The sequence below is a fragment of the Carassius auratus genome, chromosome 24 (genome assembly GCF_003368295.1).
Source record: "Carassius auratus strain Wakin chromosome 24, ASM336829v1, whole genome shotgun sequence".
In the NCBI taxonomy this organism is placed as follows: Eukaryota; Metazoa; Chordata; class Actinopteri; order Cypriniformes; family Cyprinidae; genus Carassius; species Carassius auratus.
The window spans coordinates 18,914,684-18,929,032 of NC_039266.1; the positions used below are offsets into that span (position 1 = coordinate 18,914,684).

The window sequence follows — 14,349 nt, forward strand, 5'->3', positions numbered from 1 at the left end:
TGAAGTGCGGAGAAAGTTTCGTAAGATAAAGTTAAAGACTTTAAGAGCTTTTCGTGGTGGGCAGAAGTCTGGCGGGTCAGCAGCAATCATTCGTCATTCTTACAGGTTAAAAAAATCTCACATGAATGAACTATAAGAGCACAAGTATAAAAGCCAATGGCTAAAACTAGCACCTATGGCCCCTTTTGGGGTGCTGATTGGCGGCAAACTGGCGCATTTGCCGTTAATCAGGTTAGCTCCAATTACAGGTGTGATTTAACCAGACTTGACCAGTCAAAAAGCTAATTGGGCTCAGTTGCCTTCGGATCTCGGCCTCAGCCCTGGAGGTATCCTACGAATCCGTAATTAGTCCGAAACGGGCCAAATGTATCAATCACATATCTAACAATCCTGTAATTGGTGTGATGCATAAAAACATAAAAAAAAAAAATTAAAAACCCTGTCATTCATGAAAAATGGATGTAAGGCCAGTGGGTTATTTGAAAGACAGTGTCCTTCGGCCTCCTCTTTGCAAAGGAGTAGCAAGAAAACCACACGTTTCCGTATGCTATACAGTTCATTAATCCTAATTAATGGTCACAGAGCTTTGTTAGGCAGTTCTCCACTGGTCTAGAGCGCTAACCGAGCTAATTAGCGATGCCGAGCACAAACGGCGAGACCCAGAAGCGTGAAGATTCTCATATTCGTAGACAATCCTCAAAGCATCTTAAATTCTATCAATAGCACAAGGGGGGTAATGTTGCGATAGGGGGTGGCTTTGAAAAAAAAAAAAAAGCACAGGATATTAAAAAAAGAGAAATCCCCTGTGTTTAAGGCGGGTGATAGCGGCGTAGCGGCTGTTCATTCATATTGACATTAAGAACTTCTTTATCTTTTTTTCCCCAAAGAAAAGCCCCCTTACAATCTCTCCCACTGAGCACACAATAAAGAATAATATGATTTCTGTTTACCGAGATATCAGGTGGTATTTCGGCATATGCTGGGGGGCAATAGATGCAACAGTATATTACAGCCCAATCTGGCATCTACAAATGTCAAGAGTAAAACAGGACTCGAGAGGGAAGGGGGCGGGAAAAAATAAAAAATCCACTCGAGCTACGAAAGTTCGCAATGACAACTTCACGGGCAAACGTTTGGCGCCCACTTCCTCTTTTAGTCAGAGAGAGAAGATAATGCGATCTTAAGCAAAACATCCAGATGGTGCACTGAGCTCCCAAGGTAAAACGAGTGCAATTTCCAGCCTCCATTGTAACGTTTCTCTCCACCTCGCCATAAAAAGCTAACCTTTTCCGAAGGGCCGGTGTGCAGTTTATAAAAGCAGAAATGGAGGCAGGTGACAGGCGTCTATAAAACAGGAACAGCTACATCACTCACTCACACATCAGAACAGGAGAAACATCATTTACACACCTCACAAGCTGTCCCTCACTGTCTGAAATCAGCCGAGGGCCGAGGACCATGGGTCAGAATAAACAATTTGATTTCCCGCTCCCGCCTCCTGCCAGTAGCATATAGAACTCTACAGCACTGTCTATCATGAGTTTGAGCGCATGTCTTTTGGTTCTAATTTTGGGGTTTTATTTTAGCAGTTATCCATTTTCGTTTAATATCCCCAGTGCTGCTAATGAGTGGAAAACTGCCAACACAGAACAAACATATGTTCCTGATTAATACTGACATTGCTAAAAAAAAAAGAGAGGGCATTTCAAGTTAATAAAACAGCGTTTTTAGAATTGTAACCATGTTATATTTGAATTCTTTAACACTGAAAAAGAATCGTTTGAGAGCATGTTCATTTTAGCGACAACTTTTATAATCATAACAAATCATAATCACACTTAAATAGCTTTAAGCACAGAATAAAGAGGAGGTGAAAATAACATCTGTCACGGTGTCATATCACCTTTCTCTCAACAGATTCATCTGTTAATTAAATTGAATAAAAGTCTCATAAAAATACACCGTAATTGTTACCTGCGATACTGGATGAAACATGAAGGAAAGAAAAAACACAAAGGAGAGCTCTCATGACAAATGTGATTAAATGGAGAGCAAATGCTTTTATCGGGCTTTTAAGAAAAAGGCCCTATGAACTCAAGTGTAAAGTTTTCTGAAGAGATCTCAAATCAATGCTAGGATTTGTCATGACATCACAGCATGCAATCGAAACACTTTCAATAGGAAATCAAATTTTCTTATCAAATTCTTCGTCTTGTTCAACATCAATTGTTCTGTTTCAAATATACATATTTCAGACAATTGAAAGTTAAATGGGCGATTAAAATAGGGAATGCTGTTTCATATTTACTTTAATGTTACAGATCAATATTCCTTCTTTATATCAAAGATTTTTTGATATGTCATAATATTTAGGAATTTGAGGAAGAACACTGGAGACAATGCAGATACTTCAGTTAAGATAAAATTCATAAACATTAACACGTGCAAACAAAGATATTTCAGTATGCCGGCGTCCAGGTGCAGGTTAACAGGTTTTTAAACGTAATTGATAATACATTCAACAAAAACTAAATTCTATTAAAGCTACATAGAAATATTATAAACTAAAACTAAATCAGATTTAAAAATATAAGCCTAAAAGCTATGTCAAAATATGAATAGATACCACAATACTACTTCAATAATACGAAAATAACACTTTCTTTAAACTGGGTAATTACTGATGTTGACACACAGGGAAAATATGTAAGCGATGCCTCTCAGATAAAAAAAATAATGTTTTATGTTTTGATTAAAAGAAACATCAGTGAAACCCTAAGAATTCACAATTTTGTATTTTATTTTACAACAGTGCTATCATTATAACGCCATGTATATGACAATAGTTAGTAATGGTCTGAATTTCTGTTTTGAGCTGCGTGCACTAAAGAATGAAGTTATAACTCATTTATCTCATACAGAATACACTTCATTATTTATACGACAAAACGTTAATATTATGACTTAAAGGTTATCTGAAAAAAAAAAAGCCAGATAGCACATGAGAATGTCTGCACGGCTCTGAATGAACTCCTTTAGTGGACGCGTTCTTCATGCAAGAACAAGCAGAAACATGGCAACTAAACTCAAAAAATTCACAGCATTTTATTATAATAGTGTTCTCATTATAATGTTGTGTATATGACAGTCCCAGGCATAGTTATTGAAGATGAAGAGATAATCACCGTAGTATTACAATGAAGCGCTTAACTCAACCACATTAAGTTTTATACGAGATAAATAAAATACACAATATAAACGGGCTGAGATGTTTTGAAATCACTAGTACCCTACCTGATCGAAAGAATCTACTCTTTCACTCTACCTGTGTCAGTTTGAGTCTTATTAAAGATTGAAATCATTGTTGCCAAAATGTTCCTCGGTCGGTCACGAATTACGGAAAGTGAAACTTAAATCTATAGGCGTGGTTGGATATATTCAAAAAAATATATATGGGAATTGTTATATCTGGGCTCCTTGGCATTAAAAGTTTGAAAATTGACCAACCAAATTTACTCTACGACTCTTTTAAAATAAACACATATAAAAAAAAAAAAGCACTATAGTTTATATAATATATTGCATTATATGTATTGTTATTTCTTAGTACCTTGTCCAAGGAGGTTTTGGTGAGTGCGAAACCCCACCCCTGCTCGAAGGCCCTGAGGATCATGCCATCCCAAACGGTTTGGTGAACGTGATGCCGCACATCTTCACATCGTCCACGGTGTCTTTGGGTGAATAGCAGAGGGGCAGCTGGGGTCCCCCTCACCACCTACCCAAAGACAGACTGCAACGACAAACAATCACAGCACATGTGTAAGACTTCATAGATGGTATTTTCTACTTTGTGAGTGGGAAAATTGGCAGCATTCAGACGGAGAAAGCTCACGGTCTCTCTGAAAGCAGGTTTGTGAAGGTTACTCCACTTTTCGGGCTGCCACACGTGTGCGTTTAAGGCTACAATGGCGCAGCTGATCAGTGTGAGATATCGGCGTGTGTTTGTGTGTTTGAGCGAAACCCCGCAGCATTGTTTATCTCCACATCGTGGCACAAAAGCAGCAAATAGCAGTCATACATCAGCTCTCTCTCTAATGAGCCTCTCGTTTATCAAACACGTATGATTGCCCTTGTGGTGATGTCACAGCCGCATAATGAACGAGGGGGTGTCAAGTGAAGAGAAAACGAGAGTAGGAACATGACAGCCCACATCCTCCACAGAGAGGCCTCGTCACTGCGAGAGAGAGGAAGCTAGCGAGAAAAACACCCGAGACAAACAACTAATGCCGAGGGACGCTCCTGAACCCACTCGGGCCCTGATGGATGTTGTAGTTGTCAAACACTTTGTACACCAGATAGATGTTTGGCAGATGATACGCTATTGATTTTTCTTTTTTCAGAAGCACTTGGGGTAATTAGCCACCACGATTTAAGAACAATGTGATTATTCGAGGAACAATTTGCACGATGAAAATTCCGTCATTGGTTACTCATCCTCGTGTCGCTCCAAAGCTGTATGTCTTTTATGTTTTTTCTGAGGAACACAAAAAGACGTTTTGAAGAACTGCATTAGTCGCTTTTCTCTATGCAGTTAAACTGAACTTGGAGCAAAACTATCAAGCTTTAAAAAGCAGCATAAAAAGTGTCATAAAAGTGATCCATCTTCTAAATAGAACAGGTTTGTGTGATGACATCAACATTACAATCACCATTCACTGACAGTCTTCAGATCATTGAATCAGTGAGCTGAACTTAAAGGGTTAGTTCACCCAAAAATGAAAATGAAGGCATAAATTATTCACCCTCAAATCATCCTAGGTAAATATGACTTTCTTCTTTTAGACGAATCCAGTCTGAGTTATTACAAAAATGGTCTTTGAACTTTCAAGCTGTTTGATGCCACTCAGCGGGTGTTGCACTGCATCAGTCCTTGAGAAGTTTAATAAAAAGTGCATCCATTAAAAATAAGTGTCTCATACGGCTCCAGGTGGGAAAAAAAAGGCACTGGAACTGCTTTGGTGAACAACTGCTGGTGCAAGCTACATTCAAGTGATTATTATGTTTTGGATATGGATATTTTTCTTACAAAAATGCATCAGTTCACTACAGAAGGCCTTTGTTCACCACCCATTTTAATTTTTCATGTTCATTTTTTTAATGGCTGTGCTTTTTATTAAAATTCTCTTGGACTGATTCAGTGCAACACCTGCTAAGTGGTGTCAAACAGCTGGAAAGAGATATAATATATATATATATATATATATATATATATATATATATATATATATATATATATATATATATATATTATTATTATTATTATTTTTTTTTTTAAATAACTCAGACTTAATAAAAAAATAAAAGTTTGTGTTTACATAATATATGTGTGTGTACTGTGTATGTATACAATATATAAATATACACTATAAACATATAAACATGCATAGTACACACAAAATATATTATGTAAACACTCTTTTATTTTGGATGTGATCAATTGAGATTATTTGAACAGCTGCAGTCCTCTTTTTCGTTTTATTACACTAAATATATGCATGACCAGAATATTGTCCAAAATATTTTATCCATATTCAACATCAGAAACAAATTCATAGATCATTTCATTCTTGAGTGAACTACGCTGTTTTAAGATGAAACCAAAAATCACCAGTTGATTGCATTGATATTAAAATCTATTCCTTTACTGAACATTGAGTGCAATAGTCAGGTTCCAGAAGAAAATGCCATTAATTTTCTCTGCAGGGGAACTGATTACTGATGAGAACTTACTAAGCTTTAAAGACAGACCTACTATGAGACATGATGTTGTTGAAGGCTATATATATATATATATATATATTGAAGTGTGTTCAATATCAGAATTTCAGGTACTACTAATATGACCCATAATTATGCAAAGAGATCTGCACCAGAGAATCAAAATAACCAAACAGTGAGAAAAAGAACACTTTAGTGCTGCTCACTCCCATGAAGCACTTTTCTTTTTGCTTCAAATCAAAGTTTGTAATATTGTGATTCACTATGTTGCTGTCTGGTTTGGTTCATTGCTTATAAAGGAGACTTTCCCTAATTCCCTATTTGAGAAATATTGTTGGACTGCATTGTGATTCTTTATGTATTCCTACTGTAGCATCTATTTGACCATGGGCAGCCAGCAACAGCAAAGCAGCAGAAACTCTAAAAACGAAGCTTATGCTACTGTTTTTCTATTTGCAAGCACTGTTATTTCCTTCAGGTAAAACAAATCTAGTTTAATATCATGAAAAACATATGGAACATAAATAAAGAAATGAGTAATACTAAATGCTCAGGGACAAGTACATGAACACACCTCAGAGCTCTCAGGTGGCAATTGTTGTCGAACTGATCTGAGAGCTGTTCTTACATTAGTCTTGCAACCTTTCTGCAAATGACTCTATTGGTTCCCTCAGCTGCGGTCCATTACCGTAAAAAACAACAACGCAATCTGTTGCCTTCCCTTGAACACTACACATGGTAATTTCATCAGCAAATAAACAGTTATCTCTGCTTTGCTCTGGCCACAGACATGGACAGACTATTAACCCCTCGCTGACCCACCACTGCTGGAGAAGAGCTGCACTTAACCGTGAGATTCCCTAAAATAGAGGGCAAATACCTTCAGGAGCTTCAACCCCTTATGTCTCGAAGCACTCAACGGGGCATTTACTTTGGATATAATGCTATTATGGCAGAGGTCAGAAATGGCTTCATGGTTCCGGTCAGGTTAAACATGTTTTACACATAATGTCAAAAAGTTATATCTATCTATCTATCTATCTATCTATCTATCTATCTATCTATCTATCTATCTATCTATCTATCTATCTATCTATCTATCTATCTATCTATCTATCTATCTATCTATCTATCTATCTATCTATCTATCTATCTATCTATCTATCTATCTATCTATTGTTTTATTAATTTTATTTTAGTTTTAACTGTTAGTATATAAAGTTAAGCTAAATTAAAATGAGAAATTATATTATTAATTATATAAGCAACTACCTGAAATTATACTAGTGCTTATTACGGTTCATCTCAAGATAAAAACAAACAAAACAGTAATCAACATGTAATAATTTTCTAAAATTAATCCAATAATGCTAAAATCCAGAAAAAGATCCAGATAAATAAATAAATATTAAAATAAAACTATATATATATATATATATATATATATATATATATATATATATATATATATATATATATATATATATATATATATATCAAACAAACAAATATTAATATGTATTAACAAATAAATGAAAATTTCACAATAAACAAAATTCAAAAAATGTTTGTTATTATTATTATTAAAAACAAACAAGAAAAATAACGAGATAAATAACTTGCTTTTCATAACCCAGTCAATCAAATTCTAGTTGTCCAGATCATTATTTCCAGCTGAATATTCTGTCTGGCATGGATATTACGAAGACACATTATGAAAGTTACTTAGCATTAACATAGTAGGAAGAGATTTTAATTCATGGGAAACTGTTAAGACTTTTTTTTTTTTAGAAAAACATTTATACACTTATAATCATACAAAATAAGTCCAGGAATGTATATTAAGATAGTAAACAAGGGGATTTTGTCATGTTGACTTTACAGTCATCTGTGATGGAAAACACTCATGCACAAGCTCCTTTCATATCTGCCCATGAATAAACTGTCATACAGTCATGCAAGCAGTCAGTGTTTTGTCACATATATCTTCATAATTACATAATACATGTCACAGCTCCTTAATTTCTGCCTGGATTCTGATGGTTTTGTTGGTGTACGGGTTTGATGGCTTTAGCAGCGTGAACAGCCACTGATGTGTGTGTGTGTGACAGGCAGGGGGCCTCTATGAGCCCCTCTCAGGACCCCAGGCTGATCTGGCTCAGCTAACGGGACAATCCTAAGTGCTCTCTCCCTCCCTGACCTCCCTCCTTCACTCTCCACAGTTACTTTGCTAGTAGCAAACTAATTAAGCCGAACAAGCTGGTATTGCTGGCATCTCTGAGGTGAGATTTACAGAATAATCCTGCATGGAACGGCGTTCTTGCTGTGTGGCCCCGGCGTGTGGTTGTGCCACGTGAAACCACAGGAAAACCATTGTCCTACCGCCCTCTATAATGCTAATTTATTCCTTATTGTGCTCTGATTACTCATAAACATACTCATATTGAGAGGCTTTTGTATCCAGCGGTGTCACAGCTCACTCTTTGTGGAGAGCATGTAAAGCTCTCATCTACATAATTAATCAACACTCAAAATCCTCCTTTTCCATTGGGTTTTGTGATCTTAACATGGGACATAATCAGGGCAACATCTGTTTCGGTCTCATCAGCACCAAAGCAAGTGTTTGCAAATGTGGATGTGTCGTGAACATGAACTTGTGCGTGTGTTTACGGTGTCACAATATTGTCATTTGGGCAGCTGACATGACATCTCACAGCAGGGACGGCAAAGTCCTGCAGAGTGATGATACACTCCATCTTAGAGTATTATAAATGGCATTTTCCGCAATTGTTTCATAATTAGTATGTGTGCAGCTTGTATAACCTCATCTTTAAGCTATTTTGGCCCTGTCATCTTCTACACATCCTCATGTCCTTCCAAAAACCATCTGACTTATATGTGGTATACAAAAGCAGGGCTCTTTTCCATATAAAACAAACAAATAAATATATATATGGGGCTGTAAAGCTCCAAAAATAACAATAAAAACAATATAAAATGGTATCCTACATCTCCTTTCATCTCATGCAAGAGAAAAAGACCTAAAACAGACATGAAAAGTCATTATTTTTCTGAAACCTTTCTCTAAAAAAGCTTTCTGCATGCTGACATCCAAAAAAGTCTATATAAATTCTCAATATAAATAAATACATTTTCATCATATGAAAGTATTATTTGTTGTTGTTATTACTGAATACAAGCATAAATAAATAATAAAAATAAACATTATTCAATTATTATTATTATTATCATTATCATTATTTGTATAATCAAATAAGTAAATAAATCTATTAATAAATTGTTTTTAGAATCCAGTAAAACAAAATCTAGTTTGCCAGTAGATTATATATATAAAAAAACCTCAATAAATAAGAAAAATTATGCAAAATAAACAAATGAATAAACATTAATAAAAAAAACAAAAAACAAATGTAAATGTACTACTTTTATCAATACTATTATTATTACTATTAAATACAAGCATACGTAAATAATAAATATTATTAAGCATAATAAATAGTATTAATAAAATTATAAATATGATTGTTATTATTATTATTAAATAAATAATCAATACATCTATTAATAAACTGCAAATTTTCCAGTTGATTTGGATCCTGCTGAATATTCTGTCTCACAAGACAAAAAGACACATTACGAAAGCTACTTGCATCTTTCATGTTTCTTTAGCACCAACATGTTTTTCCAACTGATATACATTTTTAGATATACTTTATATACATTGACATACATCTCTTCCAAACCTCATTTGCACTTGTGTGCAAGATGCGTCATGGTACATCAATAACGTCAAACGTCATTGGTTTGTGTGCGTCTCATGCACAAATTACAGCACATTTGAATACAACTGCGAATGATATTCAAGAGCCACAGTGTACAGGAAGATATTTTTTTTCATCACACAAATACGCATGGCTTCCAAAGACCTGCATTATAGCGCAATAGCCACATGAATGCTTTTATAATGCTTTTGTGGTCTTTTTTTTTTTTTGGAGTTTAATGGTCTGAATAGCAGGGGGTTCTTTCACCATATAGAACATAGCAGCTCAGATATTGTGCAAAACATCCCCACATGGATATGATACAACGTATGGGTGAGTGAATGCTGACGGTTTTCATTTTTGGGAGAACTATCCCTTTAAAATTCTTCCTGAATTGTTTTTGAACTCCTTTAGAAAGAAAGCAAGAAAGAAAAGCACCTGTAAGTATCTGTGAATGTGCCAGGAGGCCTGTTTCCCGTCATTGACTGCATGCACAGTGGTAGACCGGCCACATCGCCCCCAGCGGACACCCACGGCTCACTAGTCTGCATGCTCTCTGGGTCCAGCTCAGGAAGCCCCCATCTGTTTAACCTGATGGGAGCCATGGCCTCTATCACTGCAGAGAGAAAGAGAGACAGAGAACTGATAAAGAAGAGAGGAAATAGGTAACATGGAAAAAGACCTGCAGAAAAGGGAAAGGAAAAACCTGATAGACTGGAAATGGCAGATAGACTCCTTGTGCATTTCATTCACTGTTAGTAACGTTAGCGGGAAGATAGTCTGTCAAACTGATCTACATTCTGAAATGACCACCCCTCCTCTCTCTTGAACACACACCATCCATCTTCTAAAGGCACGGCTGCTCGGCAAGGACCACGTCCTACATTTATCAATGAAGAACATTCCAAATACAGATCTAAGGACAGGAGGCCCAAGATTTATTGCACATTATGAGGATTACTATGGAGGAATGGAACTCCTCTTTCTCCTTATTGAGTAAAAAAGTCCGCTGCATATTAGACAATGTTATTTAATCACAAATGACAGAATATCAGCAGCCATAGAAGAATTACATTAACTGACGTTTCTTTATACAACCTGAAATTATAAAAACGTATATGCAGAAATTAATTATAAAGTATTGCAAAGTGTTAATATAATATAATATAATATAATATAATATAATATAATATAATATAATATAATATAATATAATATAATATAATATAATATAATTGGACAATATTTGGTCAAGATACAACTATTTAAAAATTTTGAATCTGAGGGTGCAACAAAAAAATCTAAATATTGAGAAAATCGCCTTTAGATTGTGCAAATAAAGTTCTTAGCAATGCATGTTACTAATCAAAAATTAAGTTTTGATATATTTGCAATAGGAAATGTACAAAATATCTTCATGGAACACGATCTTTACTTAATATCCTATTGATTTTTGGCATAAATCATATCATATATCATGTTCTATTCTATTATCCATCTCTGCTAAAGAGTGTGATTTCACATCCATGATGATTTCTGAAGGTCCAGAGTTTTTGAATATTACTTTTAATAAACATAAGTGACCCTGAGCCAAAAGAATCATGTGTTTATTTTATAGCAATAGCTCAAAATACATTGAATGGGTCAAAATTATAATTTGTTTTTCTATTGTAAAAATCGTTAGGATATTAAGTAAAGTTCATGTTCCATGAAGATATTTTGTACATTTCCTACTGTAAATATATCAAAACTTAATTTTGGAATAGTAATATACATTGCTAAGAACTTTATTTGCACATTTCTAAAGGTGATTTTCTCAATATTTAGATTTTTTTGTTGCACCCTCAGATTCAACATTTTTAAATAGTTGTGTAGACTGTAAATAGAAACAATTTGCATCCTGTTTTCCATGACATGTCTCCTTCAGTAACAGGCAGCAACAAGCATGCACAGCAACAATCAGATTTTCAAACACTGAAAGAGAGAATTCTGTATAAACCTCAAACACCAGAGCCTACCCAATAGGTCTAAGTAAAAGTAAATTGAGTTTTCCTATTCCTCCTCATAACTAAGCTTTCGATTTCCTTGTGGGCGATTAAAGGGACCGGCTGAAGGGAAGTGATGTTAAGAACAAATATCCTCCAGTGGGCTGGCAGGTCAGTTCAAAGACAAAGAGGAAGAGAGATTGGCTCCTACTCTTGACACTGTTCCTGTAATCCTGATCGTCAACACTTTTTCTTGATATTCTTCTCTATTATTTTTTCCCTTTATCTCCCTCTAATGTCTAGAGTTCTCTGCAATTGTCTAAACCTCTTCAACAGCCTCACTTATCCTATTTCAATAAGCACACACACAGAGATGCTAACAGTGAGTTGTTTTTCTCTCTCTCCTGTCCGCTCTAGAGAGGTAGTAGAGTGTGTCAGGCCTCTCATAGCCCTCAGAGATCATTCTTAAGTAAAGCAGCAATTCTCTCTCGCTCTCTCTCTCTACCCATGGGCATTCTCCTCACTGACAGATGCAAATTGCAAGGGTCCATTAAGCAGAGGAATCCACACTGGATAAAGGAGAGGATGGGATTGAAGACCTGCGCACTGGGATAGTCAGCATTTCCTCAGAATGACTTCCCGTTGGTCTGTACTGCAATGGCACGAATTAGTAGTTATTAGTGTTAGTAACTAAGTATATATATATCTTTAGCGCTTGACAGCCCCATAACATTCAAATTTACACACATTTTGCAAAGCATCTGTTTAAGTTTCTACAAAACATTTAAAGTCATATCAGCCTGGAATGACACAAATAATGACAATATTTTCAAACATCCTCAATCTATTCTAATTAGCTGGATTTTAATATAAGAAAATCAGTGCATAAAGGCTTGTGTTTGACTGTGTCAATCTCAAATGCAAGTTGCTGTTCAGTCTTGTGCTGGAGAAAGCAAGCAGCCTCATTACCGCTGATGGAGTGTGATTAATGGAATGCTGATGTTTGAATATTCGGCCGAGCGGGTTGGTGGGGGCGGAGCCTTGGCTGGAGTGACAGGAGCCGGATGCAGAACACTCCATTACAATCCAGCCCCTCTCCCCCACAAAGAGACGGGGAATAAAGAAAATGGAAAGAAAAAACAGCCAAGTGTGGCGAGGGATCAAATCATCTGTTAGCTCCAGTGGGCAGGCCTGCTAGATTACCAGCCAACTTTTCTAGCCATGTCAGCTGTTCTGGTACCGGCCCTCGATGGCCGTGGCCAGACCAATCTGATGAGACACTTGAGTGGGCAAGTAATTCATATTTCCTAAATGAAAACTCTGATGAAAAAAGAAAAAGAAAAAAAAAACACCATCCCTCAGCATTTTATGCGAAACTAAGGGAAGGTACAGTGTGGACAGAACTGTGGCTGTTCCTGCATATGTACAATATCTGTAATGTACAAGTTGACTTTGATGACAAAAAGAGATGAACATGGGCACGTCCGAACAAGACCGTCTGATTCCATTAAACAGAAATTCAGCCGCACACACAAACGCACGACTACCTCATCAAACACTTTGCGAAATTACACTTGCTGGCTTTCGTTCAAGTACACTATTTCCTGCTCCTGCTAAGAGGTGATTTTGTGTGCTTTAATTAACCTTGTAGACTAACTGCTAATAATGATAACCCTCTCCTGCAGTGCAGACCTTTCCTGATGTTTAACTTGTTCCAGATATGCTGTGATCAGGTCAGACATTGTACAATAGCGCTAATAAAGCTTACGAAACAACCGGAGGTGCTACATTCAAGGTGAAGACAAACAACTTAGATTACATGCAAGAAAATTAAGAAATTATAGATCCAAATATTGAAGTCCATAATTGCATAGTGGTGATGTTTGCTGAATAAATACATTTAATAATGCTTATTAACCTAATCATAATGACAATCATATATATATATATATATATATATATATATATGTATATATATATATATATATATATATATATATATATATATATATATATATATATATATATATATATATATTAGTGCTGTCAAAATTAGCGCGTTAACGCATTCGATTAATTTGAAATATTTAACGCGTTAAAAAAAAATAACGCAATTAACGCGGTTGCAGTTTTTTTTATTTCCAGTTGTGGCCTATGTGTGTTCAACGTGCAAAGAAATATGGATAAGACCAAGGAAGGACTTTTAGACGGAAAGTTTCAGTATAAAACTCTGCCGGATTACTCTTCAGTCTGCCACAAGAAACATTACTCTTCATTTAGTCTGCCACAAGAAACAGCAACATTAAAATCATGAACTCAAATGTCATTGTTTAAAAAACAAAAAAAAACAATGACTGTAACAGTGCGTAAATCAGACCTTTCTGTAACGCTAACGTTAATAAGCTTAAACGAAAATAAACGAAATAATTGTGTAGCGGAGTATTTTTTGTACACAGTGACGCGAACTGTCAATCACTCCTGTACGCGTGCATCACTGTCCTCCTCGCAGCTGCAGCAACTTGCGCTCTCTCTCTTCATCAAGCTTTAAAACAAAAAGGGGACAAAAAGATCATATTGTTTTTGTGCATAGGCTATAGATTAATTAGATAAATGAATATCTAAATTTGTGCCTTGCCGTCTACGGTATTTTTTAGAACTTAGAAAAAAGATGCTGCAGCCAATGAACAGCCAGCGGGGGCTGCAGGACGACTCAACCTCCGCAGACAGTTTGTAATGTTTATCAGACAATAAATACTCAAGATTTTGCTTTAGTATAACTCACAACGAGTTTCACACACCTTCTC

General features: G+C 35.8%; 1 pseudogene; it reads right to left on the minus strand.

Annotated features, from left to right (window-relative positions):
* Positions 1-12,847, minus strand: part of LOC113042700 (dihydropyrimidine dehydrogenase [NADP(+)]-like) — a 77,755-nt pseudogene extending 64,908 nt beyond the window's left edge.
* Positions 12,848-14,349: the final 1,502 nt, after the last annotated feature.